This window comes from Hordeum vulgare, chromosome 4H (genome assembly GCF_904849725.1).
Source record: "Hordeum vulgare subsp. vulgare chromosome 4H, MorexV3_pseudomolecules_assembly, whole genome shotgun sequence".
NCBI lineage: Eukaryota > Viridiplantae > Streptophyta > Magnoliopsida > Poales > Poaceae > Hordeum > Hordeum vulgare.
The window spans coordinates 155183063-155204932 of NC_058521.1; positions in this window are offsets into that span (position 1 = coordinate 155183063).

The window sequence follows — 21870 nt, forward strand, 5'->3', positions numbered from 1 at the left end:
TGTTTTGATGGGTACCATTCTTTATCAGCGATTGCTATTCTACCTCATCCTTCAATATATTAGGCTGGGCCATGAGTCCTACAAAACATTGGGTATTTTAGCAAGACAATCCAAAGAATAAATTGGCACAAAGTACAATAGCATATAAATCAGTGTATGCGAACAACTTACTTGATCACGCTTGTTTCATGAGGACTGTCAATTAGAGATCTACTAGACATAAAGTTCTTAGTTTGTCACAGTTCTTGTATCACGCAATTATCCATGCTTCATGCATTGTTTTCCTTTCCTCCCTGTACGAACATACATATGTGCCTGTTATTAGTTGACATAGGATGACATGACAAGTCACACAATAGTAGAAAGGTTGAGTTGTACAATTTTTGATAGCCACTACTCATCCCAGATGAAAGATTGTAGGAGTACAAATATTCTAGGCAGCAAAGGGATCAAGAAACTCGACTAGTAGTTGACCATGTTTAGTTACGAGATAAAAGGGAGGGTGGGAGTTGTGCATTATTCCCTACAAAAGAACACGTTAAATTACATGGAGAAAAAATAGTTCTAGTTCGTGGGTGCTTGTGTATAAGCCAATAAAATAACATCTCAATTCCTAACCAGGTAAATGCAGCCTAATTCCCGAACCAATCGGAAAAAAATACAACCACCATAGTCAGCACAATCACCTAAATTCATTAAAAAAAATCTCATATATACAGGAGTGCTGAAAGTGTTATGCATGAAGCAATTTCGTAAAAACAAAGGTTTAACCGGATATCTCATACATCTGTGAACTCTAAAGTACATCGAGCACTCCTTTCACATAATATTGATGCCCTTCTCTTGATTAAAATCAATGATCAATGGAGGCAAAATCCCGCCCCGCACATCAAACCACACGGAATGTAATTTGCATGAGTACCAGCTACACGTCCCAAATACCCATCCTAAAACCTAAGAAAAATGTAAGAGAAAGGATGACTAACAATCAACTTGCAGTAGGATGGCGTTGGTGGTGGACACTGACGATGTGCGGGCTGTAGAGCGGGCGCGCCGAGGTCGACGCGACCAACGAGGTGCTGGCTGCAGGGCGTGCGCGTCGTGGTCGAGGCGGCCCACAAGGTGCTGGCTGCTGGACGGCGCGTTGTAGTCATGGGCGTAGGAGAACAACAAGGAGATGAGATCAATCGGGGTGTTGAGGTTAAGAGGAAAAGGAGGCAGGGAGTTATACGCAGGGTTATCCAATGGAAAGTACCAGCACTTTGTGGCATAACATGTGGAAAGTACATGTTGCAAAGGAGAGAGAAGAGAGATCAGATTAAGTTTGTTATAGGGTGTTCTACGATCTACAAACAAACAGAAAAGAAAAAAATAACGACCTCACCTCTGATTTCTTTAGCAACGGATACTCCGATGGTTGTTAAAAGTATTTGGTAGATTGATTCCCACCGTGCTAGAGTTCACCCAGATTTTCAACGACCATGTGTTTTTTTCCTATGGACGTTAATAATTGTTTTTGTAGTAGTGCTTGACTTGACCACGATGTCGTCGACGTAGGCCTCTGCGTTCCTCCCAAGCTGCGGTCCCAGAGCGATGTGCATGAACCGCTGTAAGATTGCCCCGGCGTTCCGTAGCCCGAAGGGCATGCACCCGTAGCAGTATACTCCACACGAGGAGAGGAAGGCTGTCTTCTCGACGTCATCCACCGCCATCTTGGTCTAGTGGTAGCCCGAGAATGCATCCAGGAAGCACAAGAGATTGCACTCCGTTGTGGAGTCCACGACCTGATCGATGCGTGGTAGCGGGAGCGGGTCCTGCGGGCAAGCCTTGTTGAGGCTCGTGAAGTCGACGCACATGCGCTCCTTCCCGCACTTCTTCGGGACAACCACCGGGTTGGCCACCCATTCCGGGTAGCGCACCTCTCGAATGACCCCTGCCTCCTTGAGTTTGCGCACCTCCTGAGTGATGGACGCCTGCTTCTCCGGGGATTGCCTCCTTGCCTTCTGCTTTACTGGGCGCGCCTTTGGGCACACCATGAGGTGGTGCACGATGATATCCCTCGGGACCCCCACCGGATCAGAGGCGCTCCAGGCAAACGCGTCCTTGTTCGCCATGAGGAAACCCACGAATGCCTTCTCTTGGTCTTGGGGCAGGTTTACGCCTATGGTGAAAGTGGGAGACGAACTTCCTTCATCCACATGTACTTGCTTTGTCTCCGCCCGGTCCTGGGAGAACAACTGCTTCTTCTTCACGGGTGCGACGTTGGGGACGTCCCCAGGGTCTTTCGCAGCGCGCCACACCCCTCGGGTTGGCTCGTGCCGCCGCTGCGGCCTTGTGGGAGAGCTTGAGTACCCGTGATGCGTCCTTGACGTCCCCCACAACGGTGAGCATGCTACCTCTTTCGGGCATCTTGACGACGTTGTAGCCTGGGAGCGTTGACGCCATGAACTACACGAGGGCGGGGTAGCCGAGTATCACATTGTACGGAAGGTGGATGTGGGCGACGTCGAAGTCGATCTGCTCGGTAGGGAAATTGGAGTGGGTGCCGAAGGTGACGGGGAGGCGAATCCGTCCCACAGGGGTGACTGATCATGCCGCCACCCCGGAGAAGGGCTTTGAAGTTACAAGCCGCTCTTGGGGTAACTACAGCGCGTCGAAGGCCTCTATGGAGATGATGTTGAGGCCCGCGCCGTTGTCGATGAGGGTCTTGGAGACGGCCACGCCGCCTATGGTCGGCGTGCACAACATAGAAAGTGTCCCGATGGCCGTCGTGGAGTTGGTGTGATCTTCGGGGCCGAAGGTGATGTTGACCTCCGGCCATACCTGATGTTCCGCGGGCTCGGGCCTTAGATGACCACCCACCCCTCGTTGCAGGAAATGCTTGACATGACGGCTGGAAGATGGCACCTGAGATCCGCCGAGGACGCAAGCGACCGCTGGGGCGGCCCTGCCTGCCCGGACGCTGTTCACCGCCGAGGTCCTTCGGCTGTCGGTGGTCGCACCTGCCATGGAGTTTCCGAGTCGAGGTCTAGATCTTCCTGTTAGCGTGGAGGCTCCGACATGTGCCCGAACCTGGCACGCCAATGTCAGATTTCAGGCTCCGCAAAACCCTAAAGATTTGAAACTAGGGGCGCGCGCGGAGACCTTCTGCAACTTGGATTCTCCTAACTCAGTACTCGTCGGGGATGACAAGGAACTCACTCAATGGTGAGGAAGACACATGACACAATAGTTTACCCAAGTTCGGGCCGCTGAGAAGCGTAATACCCTACTCCTGCTTTGGTGGACTGCCTCTCTTGGAGGTGGGTGGATGAACTAGTATAGTGCTCAGGAGCCTCCGGAGGCTGGGTGGCTTTGCATGGTGCTAGTGACTGAATCCATGGATCTCTCCGCCTCTACGAAGTAACATACCCACTATATATAGTGGTGGCCCCGATCCTCTTCCCTTATCGTTCGGTGGGAATGGATCCCACAATGGCTAATTTTGAAGGGGAACATGGGAACATGCTCCCCCTGCCCAAAGGTGGTCTTCGCGTGGAAAGTGACTGTTAGTGCAGCAGGGACGGGCCCAGGGGTGATATCTGCCCTACTGGTGGGCGGCGACGACCTTGTTGCACCAGAAAGGAAACCTTTGGGAGATGCCCTCTGAACCCCGGTACGTCTATGACGCTTTGCACTAAAGGGGAAACTGCGATGCCCTGTTGTCCGCTGCTTGCGTATCCTTCCTCTGAGTCATCCTTGACTCCTGAGGCTAGGCCTCGCCTCGGAATATCCGCCGCTCCCGAGGGGTCCTGAGGAGGCCCCCTGCAGGTCTTGATGTTGTTCTTCCTCGCGAGGGCCTTGTCTTGAGTGGTGCCGGGCCCGCTAGTTTGTGGTTGGTGAAGTGGGCCAGCCCTGGGCCGCAGGCAGGCAGTTATGGGTATCCACATTCCCAGAACACCGACAACCGTATTCCGTGTCTTCCTCACCATTGAGTGAGTTCTTTCCCATCCCATGCGAGTAGCGAGCTAGGTGAGGCGAGCCACGAGAGATCTTCGTACACGCAACTAAGTTCGAATCTTTAGGCTTTTTCGGAGCCTGAAATCCTACATTTGGCGCTCCAGGTAGGGGGGCGTGTCGAGGTCTTCCGCGAGCTTCATATTCCCTAAGCCACGCTACTCTGATGGCCGGCGCCCAACAAACTTCTTCGAGCCTTGTCGAGATGGCTTCCAACCGTCATACCACGGTGTTCGGAAGCACGTGTACCGGTGTTATGGTACCAGGAGGCTCATACCAGATCATCAACATCGTCTCCACCGCTGCAACCACCAGTGCCACCCTGGCGCAAGGCGGCTGGGAGGCGCCCCTGGCATCCGCGACGCGCCGCATCAAGATGGGGGACCTCAGCACGCACAACGCGCTGCAGATGGCGAGAGAGATGCTCCGCTAGCGACCGACGCAAGGGGGCTTCAACGCCTGGGAGGACCACATCATGGAGCTGATCGCGATTTCCCAGAAGGCCATCCGACCCCACTCTTCTTCACGGCCACAGGCGCCAGGCACCGGGGGCTTGCACCCCCTGCCGGCTCTCGGGCCTGCAAGCGGCGGGGCCCCTCCGGTGCTGGACGGGGCCGAGAGAGATGCGTCGCATGCTGCCCTCCTCCTCCTCCTCCAGATTCCGGTGGCCGGCCTCGAGGCGCAGCATGCCAGCAACCACCAAAGGCGCGATGAGAACGGCATGACGTTTGGTGCACACACGGGCGCGCATCACCAAGACTAGGTTGGGTCCCGACAACCCGGGGCAGCCAGGCAGGAGCGCTCCCTCAGGCGTAGCCAACAGCGGGCGGCGAAGGCACCGGCGCGGGTGAACACGACAATGGAGATACACTAGGTTACCAAGGGAGGAGTCTGCACCGAGCAATGCCAGGACCACCCAATGACTGCAACAGGAACAAGCGACTTCGTACAGAGGCTCATCGCAAGAAGAACTCCGAGAAACGTGACCAGGGGGACCTCCCCCCCCCGCTGCCGAGAGGGACCGCCACCATCGTGCTACTAAACGGCTTTGTAGGTCGATCGAACACCTACGTGGAGCCTTATGTACCATGCTATGTAACACCACGTACCCTCCCAACGAGGAAGAGCCTCACGAGTCCACCCCAGGTGCGAGTCCTCCTCAGGAGTGAGGAACACTCTGGGGGTCCCCCTTGAGCCACACCCTAGGGCTCCCGATGGCAGAGCACTGGTCCCAAGAGGCGCGGGTAGGAACACGCCCCCAAGCCGCGGGGCGTGATGCCAGCCCCCTCCCCGCGGAGGAACTACGAAGAACCGGGTCCCCGGCCTCAGGAGGACAAGTCAGAGAAAGCAACGAGACACAAGTGGTGTGGGTCACCGGAGGCGACTATGGTGCTGGTATGGGTGCTGAGGGCCGGGCCTCACGAGGCGCCCCTCAGGCGCGAAGAAGCTATGCGAGGTAATTTTTTGGTTCACTGCTCTAGGGGGTCTTCTGGCCGCATGAACTTCAAGTGTTCAGGGCATGCCTCTGCCCATCATATTATTTACGCATGCTTCCATAACTTCTGCGCCATCCATTCGGCAATCTGACATCTTGCCTTGCTTGCATCTTTGGGCGATCTACCCCCCTCCCCGCACGGCGGCTCCGGCCGGTGCGCGTTGCCCCGTCGTGGGACCTGGGGACGCCCCGCGACTCCCCAGGGCCACAATCAACAGGATAAAATGGGGCCTGCTTGAGCGTCAAAAGGGGGCTCCTCAGCATCGAGCCTCAGGAGCCTCACCGGTCATAAGGACACCTGCCACCCTTGATGCCGTCCACGGTCATTCGGTTGTTATCAGGGGTGGCAGGGTTCGACCCCGTTGCTGCGTTCGTCCATTCTGTCGCAAGCAACGTCTGTTGGAAAATGTGCGGGACTGGGTCTTGGCGACACAGAGCCGCTCGAACGTGAAAGGAGGCTCGTGAGCATCACGTCTTAGGAGCCTTACTGGTCACAAAGCCACTTGTCCACCCTGGTGCCGTCTAGGCACATTCAGTCGGTATCAGGGGCGCCACGCCCTTGCCCCGTGAGGCGCCTCACAACGGCAGGGAAATGTGCGGTTCTGGGACCTGTCGACGTAGAGCATAAGAAAAGCCCTCAACCAGACTCAGGAGAAGGAGCAAACCGCCCCCAAGGAGGAGACATCGCGAGGCCGGAGCGCCCTCGCATTCGCCCTACAGCCCCCGCCGTACCTGCATCAACCCGTGGCCCCTCTGTATCGTCCTTCAATCCTTCCGAAATCTACTTCATCCCGTGACACTGTCACGTAATAACGAGCCGAGGCTGTATATGCCCACGCCCCCCCCCCCGCCCCCCGAGGATGCGAAGGGGCCCATCCCACACCGATTGGATGATCTATGCTCCGCGCTGGGTAAGGACGGAGGAAATCAACACAGTCCACCAATGACTCAAAGGAATCAAGAGCCTATGCCTCGAGGGTAGGGACACTCGCGAGGCCAAAGCATCCTTGCGACCGCCCAGATACACCCAAGCCGTGACACTCTCATGTAATAACAAGTCGAGGCTGTATCCGCCCAGGGCACCCCGTGGACATGGAAGGGGTCCATCCTACGCCTAGTGGAAGATCTACGCTCCGCGCAAGGGAGAAGACAAAGGCAATCAACTTAGTCCGCCAATGACTATGCAGGTAGCTGGGGGAGATGGCGGCGGAGATTAGCCTAGGTTCTGGGCTTGGCGTTTGCTTGCTTCTTCCTAGATTTTGAATTATCCACTACTGGACTTAAATTTGCTGATTTGAAAGTTGATTTCTGGATGAAAAGCCTCCTTTTGCTGGCTTTAAAGCCTCCTTTTCTGGATGACATTCTCTAACGAGTTGAACACTCCATACCGCCCCTAGGCACCGAGGAGAGTGAAATCAAGGACTTGCCGCCCGAAGGGCTAACACTTTCAGTGGTCGACCCCCGCTCGGGGGCTCGGATCGAAGCACGATACCACCACAGAGTCTCGGGGGCCTCAAGGCGCCGTGGTGTGATGACCAAAGGTTCTCCACCCCGTCCCACCAACAAAGCGGAGCTACTCACGAGGAGCTTCGGAAGGGACGAGCGCCATCCCACGAGCTAAGTACCCGCTATCTCAGACATGGACCATTTGGTTTTGCATCAAACAAAGAACGAATTAAAAGCACACATAATAACGAGAGAATGTAGGGCGTAAGGAATAAGGTGCGGCAAAGAACGAGGCCACCGACCAAGCGTGCAGCAGCAGAAATGATGCCTCGGGAGGATGGGACCTCCTAAGGGCCCCGACTACCATTGCCCCGGAGCAACGGCTGGGTCATCGACGGGCCCTATGCAAAGAAGCCAAGTCGCAACAACTACCAGCGAGCAAGCCTCCGATTCAGGAGCGAAAGGAAAAGGGGAGAACGACGAAGGTAACATGCAAAAGTTTAACGCCCGACAGGGCAAAGTTCATGGTCCACTATTACAGGAACGGGAAAACAGAAGCTATGGGACACCTAGGGGGAGTGGTTGCCGACACCGCCCTTCGCGCCGGTGGGCTTAGCATCGGAGCCCTCCTCCTCAGTGGAGACAGGCACATGGACGTACCGCCCCACCAGGGCATCCACGTGCGGGGGGACTTTGTCCCAGAGAAGGCGCCGGGACTCAGCAGGCACCGGCTCGACAACGCGCTCGAGATCAAGCTCGTGGATGAGGCCGCACAGGTTGGAGAAGACGATTGTCAAGGCAAGGTCCAAAAGCTCGCGCGCATTGGACGCGTTGTCCTCTTCCACACAGGAGACGTCGGCCTCCAGTATCTCCACCATATTTTGGAAGAAGCCGAGGTAGCCCCCGTCGCTGCTCGCCATTGGCAGCGCTGGTGCATCCCCCACGAATCGACGCGTCGCACGCACCGCCCGCTCGGCAATGCCCTCGAACTGCTTGACTCGCTGGGATGCTAGCATCGGGCCATACGCCGACTCATACTGGGCGGCCTGAACGGCGTCGGCCGTCTCCTCGACCTGCCTCTGCAGCGACGCTAGCTCCGCCTTGGCCTCCATTTCGCCCTACCGGGCGGCCTGTAGGGAGGCCTCAGCGCTGTCGAGCTGAGCCCATAGCCCCTCCGCCTCGTCCTGAAGCTCGCCGAGCTTGAGCTTCTTGGCTGTGGGAGCTCTGGAGAAAAGGGAAGATCAACCACCAAGCAGCAGACGAGACAACAAGGAAAGGGAGTGCAAGCTAGGAACTTACTCGTCGGTCAGAGTCCAGCGGCGACGGATGCCGGTGACCCTGAGGGTCCTCCGCCACAGCTCCCGGGGGCCGACGAGGGAACGGACGGAGCCGCGCGCTTTCCCTTGCTAGGATCGCCTCCGGGGGACGCCATGGAAGACGGAGAAACGAAGGGGAGAAGAGGTCCTTCTTGATGGAACAAGGGAGGCAAAGAGGAAGCTGAAGATCACAGTGCCTCCCCCTTGCCATGGGCGAGGCAGATTTATAGGCGAGCGGTGATACGTCTCCAACGTATCTATAATTTTTGATTGTTCCATGGTATTATATTATCAACTTGGGATGTTTTCTATGCATTTATATGCTATTTTTATCATTTTTGGGACTAACCTATTAACTCAGCGCCTAGTGTCAGTTTCTGTTTTTTCCGTGTTTTTGACCTTTTTCACATAAGAATATTAAACAAAGTCCAAATGGAATAAAACCTTCGGGATGATTTTTTCCATAACAGAAGGGACCAAGAATACTTGAGAACCAAGGCACAGGGCCACGGAGGAGGCCACGAGCCCCCTAGGCGCGCCCCAGGGGGGCGCCTAGCAGGCTCGTGGGCCCCCCGTGCCTCCTTTGCCCTACCTCTTTCGCCTACAAATTCCCTAAAATCCCCAAACCAACAGGGAGAGCCACGAAAATAATTTTCCGCCGCAGCAAGCTTCTGTTTCTATGAGATCCCATTTGGGAACCGTTCTCGTGCCTTGACGGACGGGGATTCGGACACAGAGGGCTTCTTCATCAACACCATTGCCTATCCGATAATGCGTGAGTAGTTCACCATAGACCTTCGGGTCCATAGCTAGTAGCTAGATGGCTTCTTCTCTCTCTTGGATCTTCAATACAAAGTTCTGCATGATCTTCATGGAGATCTATCCGATGTAACTTTCTTTTGCGGTGTGTTTGTCGAGATCCGATGAATTGTGGATTCATGATCAGGTTATCTATGAATATTATTTGAGCTTCCTCTGATTTCTTATATGCATGATTTTGTATCGTTGTAATTCTCTTCGAGTTATGGGTTTCGTTTGGCCAACTTGATCTATAATTCTTGCAATGGGAGAAGTGCTTGGTTTTGGGTTCATACTGTGCGTTGTCCTCAGCTAGTGACAGAAGGGGTAGCGAGGCACGCATCATGTTGTTTCCATCAAGGGTAAAAAGATGGGGTTTATATCGGATTGCATGAATTTATCCCTCTACATCATGTCATCTTGCTTAAGGCGTTACTCTGTTTGTTATGAACTTAATACACTAGATGCATGCTAGATAGCGGTCGATGTGTGGAATAATAGTAGTAGATGCAGAAAGTATCGGTCTACTTGTCTCGGACGTGATGCCTATATGTATGATCATTGCCTTAGATATCGTCATGACTTTGCGCGATTCTATCAATTGCTTGACTGTAATTCGTTCACCCACCGTAATACTTGCTATCATGAGAGAAGCCTCTAGTGAACACTAGGGCCCCCGGGTCTATTTTACACATTATATATTGAGATCTACATACAAAAATACCAAAAATACCTTGCTGCACTTTTATTTATTTATTTATATTTACCTATTATCACTATCAGATCTCACCTTGCAAGTAATCGTAAAGGGATTGAAAACCCTTTATCGCGTTGGGTGCAAGTTTGTTTGTCTTTGCGCAGGTGCCTTGGTGCCTCATCTTGATACTCCTACTGGATTGATACCTTGCTTCTCAAACTGAGGGAAATACTTATCTCTACTTTGCTGCATCACCCTTTCCTCTTCAAGGGAAAAACCAACGCAAGCTCAAGAAGTAGCAGGAATAATTTCTGGCACCGTTGCCGGGGAGTACTCAAGTGAAGCATATCTACCAAGTACCTATCGCAAACTCATCTCTTGCATTTACATTATTTTCCATTTGCCTCTTGTTTTCCTCTCCCCCACTTCTAAAACAAAATTTACAAAAATATTTGTCTTTTTCATTCGCCCTTTCTTGCGCTTGCTTTCTGTTTGCTTGTGTGCTTGTCTGATTGCTAAGTCACCATGTCCGAAAACACTAAATTGTGTGACTCCTCTAATACTAATAACAATGATTTTATTAGTACTCCAATTGCTCCCGCCACTAGTGCAGATTCATATGAAATTAATGCTGCCTTGTTGAATCTTGTTATGAAAGAGCAATTTTCCGGCCTTCCTAGTGAAGATGCCGCATCCCATCTTAATACCTTTATTGAGTTATGCGATATGCAAAAGAAGAAAGACGTGGATAATGATATAATTAAATTGAAGCTATTTCCGTTTTCATTACGAGATCGAGCAAAAACTTGGTTTTCATATTTACCCAAAAACAGTATTGATTCATGGAACAAGTGTAAAGATGCCTTTATTTCCAAGTATTTTCCACCTACTAAGATTATCTCTCTCCGTAATGATATCATGAATTTTAAGCAACTAGATCATGAACATGTTGCACAATCTTGGTAGAGAATGGAATTGATGATTAGAAATTGTCCCGCTCATGGCCTAAGTCTTTGGATGATTATACAAATATTCTATGCTAGTTTGAATTTTGCTTATAGAAATATCTTGGATTCCACCTCTGGTGGAACTTTAAAAGAAATCACACTAGGAGAAGCTACAAAACTCCTAGATAATATCATGACAAATTATTCTCAATGCACACTGAAAGGTCACCTACTAGTAAAAAGGTGCATGCTATAGAAGAAAATAACTCTTTGAGTGCTAAGATGGATGAGTTAATAAAGTTGTTTGCTAGTAAAAGTGCTCCTCTAGATCCAAATGATATGCCTTTATCTTCCTTGATTGAGAATAGCAATGAAAATTTGGATGTTAATTTTGTTGGTAGTAATAATTTTGGTAACAACAATGCTTATAGAGGTAACTTTAATCCTAGGCCTTTTCCTAGTAATCCCTCGAATAATTTTGGCAATTCCTACAACAATGCTCATGGAAATTATAATAAAATACCCTCTCATCTTGAGAGTAATACTAAAGAGTTTATTACTTCGCAAAAGATTTTCAATGCTTCCATAGAAAAAAAACTGCTTAAAATTGATGACTTGAGTAGGACTGTTGATAGAATGTCTCTTGATATTGATGCTTTGAAATTGAGATGTGCTACTCCCAAGAGTAATATGTGTGAAACTTTGAAAGCTATGCGTGTTTCCATGAATGAGAGTAAAGAAAGAACCGCCCAAATTCGTGCTAGACATGAATGGCTTAAAAAGGCATGTTCTCGTGATGAGAATCACAAAGATCTTAAAGTTCTTGGTGTGACTCCTATTGAACCCTTGTTTTCTAATGTCAATATTAATGATGATGGGTCTGGATGTGAATCCACTTTGGTTGAGAAACGCCCCAATGATTCGGAGTCTATTTATCTTGATGCTAAAAATACTAAAAGTGGAGTAGAGGATATCAAAACATTGAATAGTGATGAAGTTAAATATTTGGATTTCAAGGAATTTGATTATGATGGTTGCTCTTTGATTGAATGTATTTCCTTGATGCAATTCATGCTAAATTCTCCACATTCTTATAGCTAAAATAAGGCTTTTACCAAACATATCGTTGACGCTATGATGAAATCTCTTGAAGAGAAACTTGAGTTGGAAATATCTATTCCTAGGAAACTTCATGATGAGTGGGAACCTACTATAAAAATTAAGATTAAAAATTATGAATGCCATGCTTTGTGTGATTTCGGTGCTAGTGTTACCACAATTCCAAAATCTTTATGTGATGTTCTAGGTTTCAATGAGATTGATGAGTGCTCTCTTAATTTGCATCTTGCGGATTCTACTACTCCCTCCGTTCCTAAATATAAGTCTTTCTAGAGGTTTCACTAATGGACTACATACGGATGTATATAGACATACTTTAAAGTATAGATTCACTCATTTTACACCGCATGTAGACACCTAGTGAAATATCTTAAAAGACTTATATTTATGTACGGAGGGAGTATTAAGAAACCTATGGGAAGTATCAATGATGTTCTTATTATTGCAAATAGGAACTATGTGAGCATAGATTTCATTGTGCTTGATATTGATTGCAATCCGACATGTCCCATTATTATTGGTAGACCTTTCCTTAGGAGTATTGGTGCTGTTATTGATATGAAGGAAGGGAATATTAAATTTCAATTTCCATTAAAGAAGGGCATGGAACACATTCCTAGAAAGAAAATAAATTTGCCTGATGAATGTATTATGAAAGCTACTTATGGTTTGAGCACTAAAGATGACAACACTTGAATCTATTGCCTTACGCCTAGCTAAGGGCGTTAAAGAATAGTGCTTGTTGGGAGGCAACCCACTGAATAAATTTATTTTTGCTTTTTTACTTTCTGTTTTGTTGAGTCCACACCATCATGATTCTGTTATAATTGTGTTTTTATGTTTTAATTAGTGTATGTGCCAAATAGAACATTTATGATTAGTTTTGGTGATAGTTGTTCAATCATGCTGAAAAAAGACACAAACTTTGTGCTCACAAAATTATTTTTAATTCCTATCCAGAAAGAGATTTTGAGTTGATTCTTTTTGCTCCTGTTTGATATGCAAATTTCCCTAATGTTCATAATTGTTTCAGTATTTTTGGTATAGCATAGGTATACGAAATATACAGATTGCTACATACTGTTCTGTTTTTGACAGATTCTGTTTTTGTTGTGTTGATTGCTTATTTTGATGAAACTATGGTTAGTATCGGGAGGTACGAGCCATGTAGAAGTGATAATACAGTAATGTAAAATCAATCTAAATGGAAATTAAGTTTAATACAATACCTAAAAAGTTGGTGGTTTGTTTTCTTATGCTAATGATATCACGAGTTTCTGTTTAAGTTTTGTGTTGTGAAGTTTTAAAGTTTTGGGTGATGTTCTTATGGACAATGGAATAAAGAGTGGAAAGAGCCTAAGCTTGGGGATGACCAAGTCATCCCAAGCCAAATTCAAGGACACCAAAAATCCTAAGCTTGGGGATTCCCCGGGAAGGCATCCCCTCTTTCGTTTTCAATCCATCGGTAACGTTACTTGGAGCTATATTTTTATTTACCACATGATATGTGTTTTGCTTGGTGTGTCGTGTATTATAGGAGTCTTTGATTTTTGTTTTATCACAATCATCCTTGCTGCACACCTTTTGAGAGGGACATGCACTCATAGTGAATTTGTTAGAATACTCAATGAGCTTCAGTTATATCTTTTGAGTTTGGCAATTTAGCTCGCATGTGCTTCACTTATATCTTTTGAGCTAGATAATTTTGCTCCCATGAGCTTCACTTATATCTTTTGAGCTAAATATAATAGGCATCCGAAGAGCATTCAATAAAAACTTTCATATTCAAGTGCATTGATTAGTAAGAAAAGTTTCATTCCTCACAATTAGTTTTGAGATATGGATATGGTAATATTAGAGTTATGATAGTAGGGTGTTGTGAATCTAGAAATACTTGTGTTAAGGTTAGTGATTCCCGTAGCATGCACGTATGGTGAACCGCTATGTTAGGAAGTCGGAGCATAATTGATTTATTTATTGTCATCCTTTGTGTGGTGGTCGGGATCGCGCGATGGTTAACTCCTACCAACCCTTCCCCTAGGAGTATGCGTTTATCACTTTGTTTCGATTATGAATAAAACTTTCATAATAAGTATATGAGTTCTTCATGACTAATGTGAGTCCATGGTATAGATGCACTCTAACCCTTCCACCATTGCTAGCCTCTCTAGTGCCGCGCAACTTTCTCCGGTGCGCAGAACCACCATATACCTTCCTCAAAACAGCCACCATACCTACCCATTATGGCATTTTCATAGCCATTCCGAGATATATTGCCATGCAATTTACACTATTCCATCTCATGACATGTGGCATCACTTTTGTATTGCCATTGCATGATCGTAAGATAGCTATGAAGATGTTTCAGCATCATACGCCAAGCTAGATCGTTGCACATCCCGGTACACTGCCGGAGGCATTTCATATAGAGTCATTATTGTTGTAAGTATCGGGTTGTAAGTAAATAAAAGTGTGATGATCATCATTATTAGAGCATTGTCCCATGTGAGGAAATAAAAAATAGGGCAAAGAAGCCCACCAAAAAAGGGGGAAAATCAAATGAAAAAAAGAGGCCAAAGAGCCCATACAAAAAAATGAGAGAAAAAGAGAGAAGGGACAATGCTACTATCTTTTTCCAAACTTGTGCTTCAAAATAGCACCATGTTCTTCATGATAGAGACTCGCTTGTTTTGTCACTTTCATATACTAGTGGGAATTTTCATTATATAACTTGGCTTGTATATTCCAATGATGGGCTTCCTCAAAATTGCCCTAGGTCTTGGTGAGCAAGCAAGTTGGGTGCACACCCACTAGATTTTATTTTTGAGCTTTCATACACTTATAGCTCTATTGCATCCGTTGCATAGCAATCCCTACTCATTCACATTGATATCTATTGATGGGAATCTCCATAGCCCGTTGATGCACCGAGTCGATGTGACCATCTCCTCCTTTTTACCTCACAACCTCCACCACACCCTATTCCACTTATAGTGTTATATCAATGGCTCACGCTCATGTATTGCGTGAGAGTTGAACAAGTTTGAGAAAGTAAGAGTGCAAAAACAATTACTTGGCCAATACCGGGGTTGTGAATGATTTAAATTCGTTGTGTGGGGATGATGGAGCATAGCCAGACTATATGATTTTGTAGGGATAACTTTCTTTGGCCTTGTTATTTCAAAAGTTCACGATTACTTTGCTAGTATGCTTGAAGTATTCTTGTTTTCATGTCAATATTAAACTATTGTTTTGAATCTTATGGATCTGAACATTCATACCACAATAAAGAAGTTACAAAGAACAAATATGTTAGGTAGCATTCCACATCAAAAATTCGGTCTTTATCACTTCCCTACTCGAGGATGAGCAGGAGTTAAGCTTGGGGATGCTTGATACGTCTCCAACGTATCTATAATTTTTTATTGTTCCATGCTATTATATTATCAACTTGGGATGTTTTATATGCATTTATATGCTATTTTATATCATTTTTGGGACTAACCTATGAACTCAGTGCCCAGTGCCAGTTTTTGTTTTTTCCGTGTTTTTGACCTTTTTCAGATAAGAATTTTAAACGGAGTCCAAACGGAATAAAACCTTCGGGATGATTTTTTCCATAACAGAAGGGATCCAGAAGACTTGAGAACAAAGGTAGAGGGACACGGAGGAGGCCACGAGCCCCCTAGGCGCGCCCCGGGGGGGCGCCTAGCAAGCTCGTGGGCCCCCCGTGCCTCCTTTGCCCAACCTCTTTCGCCTATAAATTCCCTAAAATCCCCAAGCCAACAGGGAGAGCCACGAAAATACATTTCTGCCGCCGCAAACTTCTGTTTCCGCGAGATCTCATCTGGAGACCGTTCTGGTGCCCTGACGGAGGGTGATTCGGACACGGAGGGCTTCTTCATCAACACCATTGCCTCTCCGATGATGCGTGAGCAGTTCATCACAGACCTTCGGGTCCATAGCAAGTAGCTAGATGGCTTCTTCTCTCTCTTGGATCTTCAATACAAAGTTCTCCATGATCTTCATGGATATCTATCCGATGTAATTTTCTTTTGCAGTGTGTTTGTCGAGATCTGATGAATTGTGGATTTATGATCAGATTATCTATGAATATTATTTGAGTCTCCTCTGATTTCTTATATGCATTATTTCGTATCGTTGTAATTCTCTTCGAGTTATGGGTTTCGTTTGGCCAACTTCATCTATAATTCTTCCAATGGGAGAAGTGCTTGGTTTTGGGTTCATACCGTGCGATGTCCTCACCTAGTGACAGAAGGGGTAGCGAGGTGCTGCGGCAACGAAAGTCCTTCCTTGGCGCTTAGGAATTCTTCTTGTTACTTCTCTGGTTTGCGTCGGGTTTTCCCTTGAAGAGGAAAGGGTGATGCAGCATAGGAGCAATAAGTATTTCCCTCAGTTTGAGAACCAAGGTATGGATCCACAAAGAGGGCCTCGTCAAGTCCAAAGTACCTGTGCAAACACAAACAAGCTTGCACCCAACGCTTCAAAGGGGTTGTCAATCCCTTCAAGATTGGTTGCAAAGTGAGATGTGAAGGCGGAAAGTGCAACGAAGTAAAAAGTGTAAGGCTGAAAATATGGTGTGGAGTAAACATTGGGGGCCATAGTTTTCACTAGAGGCTTCTCTCAAAATAGCAAGTATTATGGTGGGTGAACAAATTATTGTCGAGCAATTGATAGAACCGCGCAAAGTCATGACGATATCTAAGGCAATGATCATACATATAGGCATCACGTCCGAGACAAGTAGACCGATACTTTCTGCATCTACTACTATTACTCCACACATCGACCGCTATCTAGCATGCATCTAGTGTATTGAGTTCATGACGAACAGAGTAACGCCTTAAGAAAGATGACATGATGTAAAGGGATAATCTCAAACCAATGATGAAAACCCCATCTTTTTACCCTTGATGGGAACAACATGATGTGTGCCTCGCTACCCCTTCTGTCACTGGGTGAGGTCACCGCACGGTATGAACCCAAAACCAAGCACTTCTCCCATTGCAAGAATCATAGATCTAGTTGGCCAGACAAAACCCACAACTCGAAGAGAATTACAAGGATATGAAATCATGCGTAAGAGAGATCAGAAGAAACTCAAATAAGATTCATAGATAATCTAATCATAAATCCACAATTCATCGGATCTCGACAAACACACCGCAAAAGAAGATTACAACGGATAGATCTCCATGAAGATCATGGAGAACTTTGTATTGAAGATCCAAGAGAGAGAAGAAGCCATCTAGCTACTAGCTATGGACCCGTAGGTCTATGGTGTACTACTCACGCATCATTGGAGAGGTCATGGTGTTGATGAAGAAGCCCTCCGTCTCCGAATCCCCCCTCCGACAGGGCACCAGGACGTGCCCTAGATGGCATCTTGCGGAGACAGAAGCTTGCGGCGGCGGAAAAGTACTTTCGATGATCTCTTGATTATTTCTGGAATTTATGGGATTATATAGGCGAAAGACCTAGGTCAGGGGACCTCCAGGGGGCCCACTCTTGAACTTATCCCTCTACATCATGTCATCTTGCTTAAGGCGTTACTCTGTTTGTTATGAACTTAATACACTAGATGCATGCTGGATAGTGGTCGATGTGTGGAGTAATAGTAGTAGATGCAGAAAGTATCAGTCTACTTGTCTCGGAGATGATGCCTATATGTATGATCATTGCCTTAGATATCGTCATGACTTTGCGCGATTCTATCAATTGCTCGACAGTAATTCGTTCACCCACCATAATACTTGCTATCATGAGAGAAGCCTCTAGCGAACACTATGGCCCCCGGGTCTATTTTACACGTTATATATTCATATCTACATACAAAAATACCTAAAATACCTTGGTTCTTATTTATTTATTTATTTATATTTACCTATTATCACTATCAGATCTCACCTTGCAAGTAATTGTAAAGGGATTGACAACCCCTTTATCGCGTTGGGTGTAAGTTTCTTTGTCTTTGCGCAGGTGCCTTGGTGCCTCATCTTGATACTCCTACTGGAATGATACCTGGGTTCTCAAACTGAGGGAAATACTTATCTCCACTTTGTTGCATCACCCTTTCCTGTTCAAGGGAAAAACCAATGCAAGCTTAAGAAGTAGCAAGCGGCAGCCACCAACCGTCGTGGGAGCGCGAGCGTCGCGCGCCCCTCGGGGGACGCGAGGTGGGCCGACGGGAGCGTTGCCGCCCACATTGCCTCACCTATCAACCTAGCAGTCATGTTTTGTGAGGGCCGTTGGGCGTGGTCAGGCCGCACAGATGCCATTCAATGAGAACAATGCTGGCCTGCGCGGTTCTTGGAGATCGTGCCATCGTGGTCCGGTGCGCCCCGGACGCGTCGAGGAGAGGGAGCATCACCGGTTGACGGCTGGACACTGTGCCGCCTAGCTGCAGGCAATGAGGGCCCATGACGCTTCATGACTCCCTCAAGGCTTCCCTGAGAAGCCAGCCCAGGCGCGCCTTGGGCCCGGATGCTACTGTCGGCGTTGTGGGAATGGGGGTACCTGGACCTGCCTGCGTGCGGCCCAGGGTTGGTCCACTTCATCGACAAAAAACCAACAGGCCCGACATCGATCAAGGCAAGGCCCTCGCGAGGGGCCACACCTCCCGAGGAGGAACAACTTCAAGACCCACAGGGGGCCACCTTAGGATCCCTCCGGAGCGGCGGATATTCCAAGGCAAGACCCAGCCTTGGGAGTCAAGGATGATGCGGGGAAAGGACAGGCGGGCAGCGGATTGCAGGACAGAGCGGTTTCCCCTTTCATGCAAAGGAGGGAAGGACCTACGCGGGTTACCAAGGTATCTCCCAAAGGTTTCCATTCTGGTGCAACAAGGTCATCGCCGCTCGCTGGCAGGACACACGTCATCCATGGACCTGCCACTGCAGCGCTGGCAGCCACTTTGTAGGCAAAGAAAACCTTTGGACAGGGGGAGCAAGTTCCCCCGTTCCCCTTAAAAAATGGCCATTGTGGTATCCCTTCTCGCCCTTGCGATGAGGGAAGAGGGCCTAGGCCGCCGCTATATATAGAGGATAGGTTACTTTGTAGTGGGGGATCCGGTCCATATCCCTGATCCAATCCATTCATTGGCACACCCACACCACAAGAAGGCCACGCAGCCTCCGGAGGCTCTCGAACATTGTACTAGTTCATCCACCAACCTCCACGAGAGGCAATCCAGCAAAGCAGGAGTAGGGTATTACGCTTCTTAGCGGCCGAACCTGGGTAAACATCCGTGTTCTGTGTCTTCCTCACCATCGAGTGAGTTATTTGCCATCCCCTGCGAGTAGCAAGCTAGGTGAGGCAAGCCATGAGAGATCTTTGTACATGCCCCTGAGTTCAAATCTTTAGAGTTTTGCGGAGCCCAAAATCCAACACTGGTCGACGGGATCCCTTGGCTAGCCGGTGTCGGTTGTTGGTGGAGGAGGGTGTTTGTTTATCGGGTCCAGGGGAAACCCTTTGCTATTAACGGCGGTAACGATGACGACATCACTCCAAGCGTTGATTTCCTTCATGAAGGCGTTATGGAGGTCACATTCACCAATCCCTACCCCTGTTTGGGTGAAAACCCTTGGTTCTGTTCTGGGCAACAACGACGCTCTGGCGTCGTTCCCCTCCCTAGACGTTCCACCCTTCAACCACTAGGGACTCAAGTTGAGGTAGTCTCGATGGCGATTAGAAGCAACTCATTGTTTTCTTTGATCATATTTTCCTGCGGCGCTGCCGGCGAGCCTCATATATTGTTCTTTGCTATCTCCTGCTACCTTGTATGTCGGAAGGCCATCACCTTCGAGCCTTGGCGAGAGGGGATTAGGTTCTTCTCTATGACTGAAGTGGTGCAAGTTCGGTCTGTCCTGCAATGTACATGATGATATTCTTTCGTCGCGTCTCCTTTGTTTCCATGTCTTTTTTCGACAGCTTGCTTTCTACGCGGTGGCAACTCGGTGGACGACTTCTTTGTCTCGTTTGGAGCTATCTTTGTTATTTGGGCGGTCCGGCTAGCCCCTCATAAGGCACCCTAATTGGTCATCTAGGTTCTACGGTGAACTTTTGTTTCTTCTAACGGGGGGGGGGGGGGGGGGAATTTGAGCGAGGACGAGAGGCAGTTGTCCTTTTCGACGACGAAAACGGATAAGTATATCTTGGTACGTCTTCAACGTATCTGTAATTTTCAATTGTTCCATGCTGATATATTATCACTCTAGGATACTTTTTAGGTATTTATTTAGCAACTTATATTATTTTTGGGCATTAACCTATTAACATAGTGCCCAGTGCCATTTGTTGTTTTCTGCATGTTTTTCACTTTTTATGTTTTCAATACCAAACGAAGTCCAATTGACGTGAAACTTTTTGGAGATTTTTTCTGGACCAAAAGAAGACTAATGTGTATCGGAAGAAGGCTAGGGGCCATCCGAGGGCCTCACAATCCAACACGATGCGTCCTAGGGGTGCCCTGATGGCTCATGGACCCCCGAGGCTCTCCCGACTCTGTTCTCTAGCTTATAAATTCTCATATATCCCAAAAAACCTAGAGGCAGTCTTGAAACACTTTTTATGCCTCCTCAATTCTTTGTCCCAACGGGAGGCCATCTGGAGATCCGTTTCGACACCCTATTGAAGGGGGGTCCATCGCGGAGGGCCTCTTTATCAACCTTGTTGCCCTCATGATGATGTCTGAGTACTTCACCACATACCTTTGGGTCCATGGCTAGTACCCAGGTGACAAGATCTCTCTCTTGATCTTTAATACAATGATCATCGCATCTTCGCTTTGATCCATATGAAGTAATCCTTTTGTGCGGTGATTTTGTTGGGATCCAATGAATTGTGGTTTTTTGTTCCGATTATTCATGAGAAATATTTGAGTCTTCTTTGAATTGTAATATGATTCTTATGTGTATGACTATGGTCGCTTTGTAATTCTCTCTAATCTATTGAAATAGTTTGGCCAACTAGATTGATATTTCTTCGGTGGGAGAGGTGCGTTGTAGTAGGTTCAACCTGGCGAGTTTCTATATACGAGTGACAAAAGGTGACAACATGCGTCTTTGTGTTGTTGATACAAAGGATAAAACGATGGGGTTTATTCATATTGCTTGAGTTTACTTTGTTCACATCATGTCATCGTTCTCCATGCAATACTCTGTTTTACTTAATACTCAAGACGAATGCTAGATAGCGGGCGACGAGTGGAGTAATAGTAATAGGTGCATGCAGGAGTCAGCCTATATGTTTATGGACGTGATACCTATATACACATGATCATTGCCATGAATATCGCATAACTATCCGCTTTTCTATCAATTGTCCAACAGTAATTTGTTTACCCACCGTATGATGTTTTCATGAGAGATGCCATTAGGGAAAACTATGGACCTTGGGTCTATTCACCATACATTTACAAAACCTTCAATACCTTGCTACCATTTACTTGTTTTCATTTTATTTTGCAATTTATAATTATCTACACATATCACTTGCTTGCAAATAACGAGACCAAGGGGATTGACAACCCTCTTGCCCGCATTGGGTGCAAGTTGTTTGTTCTTTTGTGTGCAGCCATTGAAGACGATTTTTGTTGATATTTTATTGGTTTGATAAACCTTGGTTTCATAACTAAAGGAAATACTTACACACAATGTTCTGCGAGAACCTCTTCCTCTTCATGGAAAACCCAACACAGATAACAAGTATCATATCTCCGATGTGCCTTCTCGAGTGGTCACGGTTCTGTTCCAAGGGCAGTTGACCCTCGACCTAGTATGGCATGTTTCTTCAGTGTTGCTCGGTTGGTGGGTGATATCCTCGATGATGCTAGTTGTGTTCCATTTCTTTCTTTTGTTGTTCGTTAGCACCTTGTTTCTCTCGTTTATTTCCCTTTAGTTTTTTGTATTGTTCTATGTAATCCTAGTTGGATGATGGCTTTGTTAATTCAAAGCCAGGATCTGCTTGAGGCATTGTTTTAGTTTTTTTAATTCATAACAAGCTTACAAAATAATACTCCCTCCGTCCAAAAACACT